Source organism: Pinus tabuliformis, chromosome 5_1 (assembly GCF_031772625.1).
Source record: "Pinus tabuliformis cultivar Carrire ecotype Pingquan chromosome 5_1, CPIR1, whole genome shotgun sequence".
In the NCBI taxonomy this organism is placed as follows: domain Eukaryota; kingdom Viridiplantae; phylum Streptophyta; class Pinopsida; order Pinales; family Pinaceae; genus Pinus; species Pinus tabuliformis.
In genome coordinates this window covers 802955373-802961786 of record NC_142305.1, presented here as the reverse complement: position 1 = coordinate 802961786, position 6414 = coordinate 802955373, and the positions used below count along the sequence as shown (strand labels likewise).

Here is a 6414-nt window from a genome sequence, read left to right as displayed (position 1 = left end):
CTATGCTTCATTTTTTGGATGGCCTCCTCTAATGATCTAGGCTAATCAAACTCTATCCTATCAATGAATGGAATCGGTAATCCTCTAATAGATATCTGAATCTTAGCATTCTCCTCCTTGAGCTAAGGCACATACCTTAGCCACTCAAAAATCTGCTAGTGCACTCATCATCTATCATGGATCCTATCTTTAGCTCATAGAATTCTTTAGCCTGGTCATCAAAGTATATTTCCGACAAATAATTATTCTTGAATAGCTGCTTAAACTCATGATCCAGGTGGATATTGGTGGCCACCCACCAATTCCACTTGGACCCCCATCATTGCTTCTTTTATTTTTTCAGTTTCCTTAATTGTAGCACAATTTGTTATTTATAGTAGTTTTTCGGGTCTTAAACTTCCGGAGCCATTTTGCGGCCCTAAATGACATTTTTTCAAAAATCTACCACTAGTATTTTTTTTGTCTAAAATCACCTTTTCCATCGTAGTCCTCAGAGAGATCTTTCCAATGGGCTATCATGTGGGTCAAACGGAGATAATATGACCAGGTCTCGACCCCGAGAAGTTAGCTATCCAACTCACCCCAACGGGGCCCATAAACTCTTGGTGTTACATCTTGTCAGGTTAGGGTTTTGGTTATTTAGGGTTTTCACTTATTGTTCAATAATAAAAAGGCCCTTGAGCCTCATTGTAAGGTAGTTCAGAGGCATGTAGCCGCCACATTCCTTCTTAGAGATGAGCTACCATTGCCCTAGCTGGTTTATTTCCATTCCTGTTTGTAAGCATATTTCACTATTTTACATTAATGAAATGAAGTATTATTTCTGCTACATCTCTGTGTTTATGGTTATCTCTGTAATTTGTTGCATTCCTACTTAAATTCAGATCAGTGGTATCAACGCGGTCTTCTTTTTTCCTCTGTTTTTCTTTGCATGTCCCCAACGAGGTGGGGATATAAGGAGTTAGGGCTTGAACTCGTCGAACTTTTGCGAGATCAGCCTCGTTAATCCTGATGGCCTCCTGTTATCACTTAAGAATTCTGATTTCAAAACCGCTCACATTAGTTTGATGGTAAAAAAAAAATTCGGTGCTGGTCTAAGTTTGAGTTTTTGTTTGCCTTAGAGTCTGAGTCTTAGGAGTCCACTATGCATTCTCATTCACCACTGGTCTCATAATTCACACAATTTCCATGTGTCAGCTCTATTCAAAGGTTATTATGTGCTACAAAACTCCTTAAGTGATTTCGTAGCGCATAAGTCAGTTTTAGGTGTTTTCGCAGCGCAACATGTTTCATGTGATTTCGTAGCGCAGAAACCCGGTCCAGGTGATTTTGTGCTGATCCATAGCAAATCTCACCCAGCTGTCATACTTATCAGAATCAGCTGTGTTTTAGGTCATTAGGTGTCTTGGTATTGGCCAATGTTGCAGTTGTTGCTGAGAAGGAGACAAAGGGTTCAGTTTACGATCTGAATGCATTTAATGGAAAGTTGCTTGCTGGCATCAATCAAAAGATTCAGTTATACAAATAGGAGCTCTGTGATGATGGTTCAAAAGAATTGCAGTCTAAATGTGGCCTTCATGGGTACACTGCAGCAGCAGAGGCCATAATATTATTAATGTTAACAATACCTGGATTGGACCGCCTGGGAAAGGGCCTAAATGCGGTGGGATTTGACTGTATTCCACATGTCTCTCATTTAAAAGGCACAAAGCAACACCTTCAACGAGATTTAACGCGACAAAAACTCTATTCGAAGATAAACCCTTGCTCTGACGCTGTATTCTGTTAAGCGTGTTTGCTACTTTGGCCTTTGTTCTGCTCTAATTTACTCCCAGCATCAAAGATGCCGAAGTCTAAGCGCAACAAAATGGTGACTCTTTCTAAAAACCAAAAGAAGGGAAGGGAGCATAAGGAATCAATAGTGAATCAAGTGAGGCAAGCTGTGGAGGATTACATCTCAGTATATGTTTTCTCATTTGAGAATATGCGGAATGTGAAGTTCAAAGATCTCAGGGACTGATTAAAAGGTAGCAGCAGGTTCTTTCTAGGATCAAACAAAGTATTACAGATTGCATTGGGTCGCACAACTGCTGATGAAGTCAAGGACGGTATTCATAAAGCTAGTGAGATGTTACATGGTGAATGTGGTCTATTCTTTTCCAATCTACCAAAAGAAGAGGTTATGAGAATTTTTGAAACTTTTGAAGAGCGTGATTTTGCAAGGACTGGATCACTTGCAACAGAAACGGTTGAGTTGAATGAAGGTCCTTTGGAACAATTCACGCATGAGATGGAACCATTTCTGCGGAAGCAGGGGATGCCAGTTCGATTAAATAAAGGTGTGATAGAATTAGTAGCAGATCATGTAGTTTGCCGAGAAGGAGAGCCAATATCACCCGAAGCATCTCGCATACTACATTTAATGTGTGTTCAAATGGCTACATTCCACTTCAACCTTGTATGCCGGTGGAGTCCTGATGAGTTTGAGATTTACAGAGATCATGGTGTGGCAAATCCTTCAGATGGTTCATAGTGCATGCATTAAGCATCAAATTCTTTTACAAGTTTTTTGGTTCACGGTATTATTTTAATGTAATACCTCAAGTTCCTTTTGGCATAAAATATTGGCTTATGAATGGGAGAACTTCTGAGAATAGTTTTCTCATTCTAGTGTTACTAGAGATATTGGCTTGTAATATAGGTAACAAGCTCATGTTGGTGTAGCTCTTTTAAATGCAATTGCACCTGCCCAATCATCCTAAAACTCTACGTTGTCACAATCGTAAAATTCTGGGGCAGGTAAACCCATGAAATCAAGGAGATCCAAGGGCAAACAGGCAATGCATCCATTAATCAGCCAGTGAGATACCAGCCAGATTCATACAGTTATATTTGAAACAGTCAATGGTGTTATTGGTGTCATTGCATCTTTTCCTCAGAAGAAATATCTGTTTCTTGAAAAGTTGTAAGCAAATCTTGTCAAAATGATCAAGGGAGTAAGGTGCTTAAACCATGAACACTGGCGATCATTTAGCTATGAAAGGAAGACTGTGTTTTTGAAATTACACAGCAGTTTCATAGCGCGCTACGAAACTACTATAGCTGCATGTTACAATTCAGTTGATCAATTATGATTGTCAAAGCAGCAAATCTTTTTGAAAGGTTTTGTCATCACACAGGTACATGGAAAAGGGTGGCTAGCACATCATGGACATGGCAATCTGTTCAATTTGGGAAATCAAAGATAAAAGGCATGCTTCTTTGGATTCGAACATTTTGAGGCAAACCAAGGACCGACAAACAGGGATAATTTCCGATGTTTCATGACATTGGAAAACATGTGATATTAAAGAGCAACATGAAGCATTAAAGGTCCATCACAGCCACCGCCAAAGGGAACCAGATGTCAGAGAACGAGAACCATTGTAATCAAGGATATTATTAGCATGACACGGTGTTAGAATCCTACTTGATTTAGATCTCTAAAAAACTCCAGTCAGCACCTTGTTGTATTTATTAGTTAGTTAAAAGGTTAATAGGTGTCATTAGAAGTAGTTCTCGAATTCCCCTCATGCTGGAGGAGGAATCTCGATCAGTTAGAATAAGAGTTCTATATATAGCTGAAACAACAATGTAATGGAGGTTGGAAAACTTTATAACAGAGCGTAGTATTTGGCTTATGTAAAGACTCACTTTCAGTAATATAATTTTGATTTTACTTCTCAGGATTCATGAGGGATTTTTCATATTCAGAATGTGTGATGTTGTCTTCTTCTTAGTTTTGTTTACAGTGGTATGGATGTATAATCACTCAGAATTCACTGAATGTGCTCTGATTTCCTGTATGCATCTATAAACTGTGTGGTTCCTTATGAGTGTATATTCTGAATATTCAAATGCTGAATGCCCTGACTTCCATGTAAGGTCAAGATCTTTGTTGTATTGAAGTGTTGTTGACTCCATAGGCCCAATGGATACTTATTTGATGTATTTCCAGCATTCATATTTGGCATAGTTGTTCTACAAGAGTTAGCCATCTTATCTTAATCAAAATCATTAACCCATCTAGAGAGAGCCCTCTCAGGTTGAAGAGGCTAAGCCTCAGCCTAAAGTAGGTTTGAAATAGTTACTTAGAGTCAACCTGACCAGCAGCCTATCAGGGTCTGATTTTGAGATAACAGCCTCCCATGGCAGATGAAAAGAAAGATGAGGGGGTAGGATATCCTATCAAAATCTTGCTCGAAGAAGCCCTCAAGCGACAAAGGAATGTGTTGATGGACAACTTTGCCTAGATTCTTTAGCGGCTACCCATGGGCGATGCATCGACTTCCAATAGCTACTCTAGAAATGCCACACCATTTAAGGTACAAGTTAATTTTGAAATCCCCATATTCGAGGGTTAGATAGATGCATATTTCATCAATAAATGGTTAAATATGCTATAGGGTTATTTTTTTGTTCATGATTTTTTTAGTCGGGAAAAGATTATTTTCGTTCTTCTCAAAGAAGCCCCCCATGTCAAGGATTAGTGGGAAACCTACTACGACCAGAAGGATGAAAGTACAGGCTCACTACTTTCAGCCGCACCCACATGGAATTCATTCCAGTATTGTTGGCTGGATAAATCGATCTTGCGGACAAGACTGATCTCCCTAGTATCAAAAGATAGTCTAGCAACAAACAGACAAACAAACCTATCTTTCTCTAGACATATGCGATTTATAAGTAAATACTACAAAGGTGTTAAGATCCTACCTTAGATCCAATGCTTGTTCATAGTAGTCATCCTCCAATCGTTCGAAAGAGTTACCTTTGAAGACCTACAATCACAAACAAGAAAACATTAAACAGCACTTGCATAGCAAATATTATAAATCATGTCTATTATGGTGATCAAGGAATCCATAAAATAAACCATGAATTAATAGCTTATTGAAAAAAACAAATATATTTGTATTAACTTTGAATAGTAGAAAAAATTTACAACCTTTTCAGCCTTAATGTTAAACAAGTCCTTCCTAGGGTGTGAAACAGGAATTTCCTTTACTTTGACAAGTCTTACAATCATCCAAATGAGATAAATTGAGGTATGTAATCTCTCCTCATAAAAACTCAACTAAAGAAGACTAAGTTCCAGCAGCATTTTACCTCAAAAAATATTAAGCTTCTAACTCCCCAGTAACCAGCTCAATGCTTCATTTTATAGTGCAGAAGAGGAGGGTATTGGTACAAGTATGAAGGGATAGAATCCTCCTTCAAAGGAATAAGCTCCTCACATCAAGGGATTAGCTCCTTAAGGTATGGGTTACATGAACCTTAAAAGAACGAACATGCCACCTCAAGATTCCTTCCAGAAGCTTCTAGAAATAACTGAAAGTGAGTTTTTTCAGAGTATACTCTTGCCTTTTAAATTTTTATAGGGGTATGCACCTTTAACACAGAGACAGTGCGGTCAGGTGTGCGGGAGACATGACCATTAGGTGCAGGACTGCAGGTAAGACAAAGAGAAAGTGCGGACCCAGAGTTTTAAAAACTTTTGAGAGATTTTCTCTTATTTTCTAGACTTGATATGAGGAACTGATGTTTTAGACTTACAGAGGAGGAAAGTATGAGTGTTAATGAACTCACACATATAGTAGAATGTCAAGGTGACAAATTTTAGTGCAACAAATTACCCCCTAAAGTGAAAAGTCTATAATAGATGAAGATAGAATCTGTCATTTATGAAGAGTGAAGTACTTTATCATTTTAAGGATCATCTTGTGGACACCCCAGTCGGAACCTATAAAAACATTCAATGCAATATATATATATATATATATATATATATATACATATATGTATATGTATATCTATATATCTATATATATATATATATATATATATATATATATATATATATATATATATATATATATATATAGATATACATATATGTAGACATATCATCACTTAGGTAGGCATTCCCATACTCAGACCAAAACTGACTAGAAAATTGACTAAACTGTTCTGATACAGGAATGATTTTGTAATACATCAAGAGTATAGACATGTGTAGACATAGTATGTACACAACCATCTATTTATGAATATTCCACTGCATAATGAGTAAAAAAATTCCTCGCAACCTAGATGGTAGAAACTAGATCAAGGGTCTTGATTTCTACTTCCCGAACTAGTATGATTCTATCCATGTGAATGAATGTGTCGAAGTCGAACATGGTAGAAACCACTTGATTACCAGTCAATGATGTGGACTATTAACAAGTGTGAGAGAAACCACCAGTAATGTCAATGGCTCTCAAAGTACTTAATGCAATCCATGAAATGTGAATAAATGAGCTGAAGTATAAAATGTCATAGAATCATTTGATCAAAGGTGAAAAATGCAACCTATTGCCGAAGGTGAGGAAA

The 6414-nt window shown here is 37.5% G+C and overlaps 1 pseudogene; it reads left to right on the top strand.

Annotated features, from left to right (window-relative positions):
* Nucleotides 1-1718: 1718 nt before the first annotated feature.
* On the top strand, nucleotides 1719-2701 carry LOC149167375 (uncharacterized; annotated as a pseudogene).
* Nucleotides 2702-6414: the final 3713 nt, after the last annotated feature.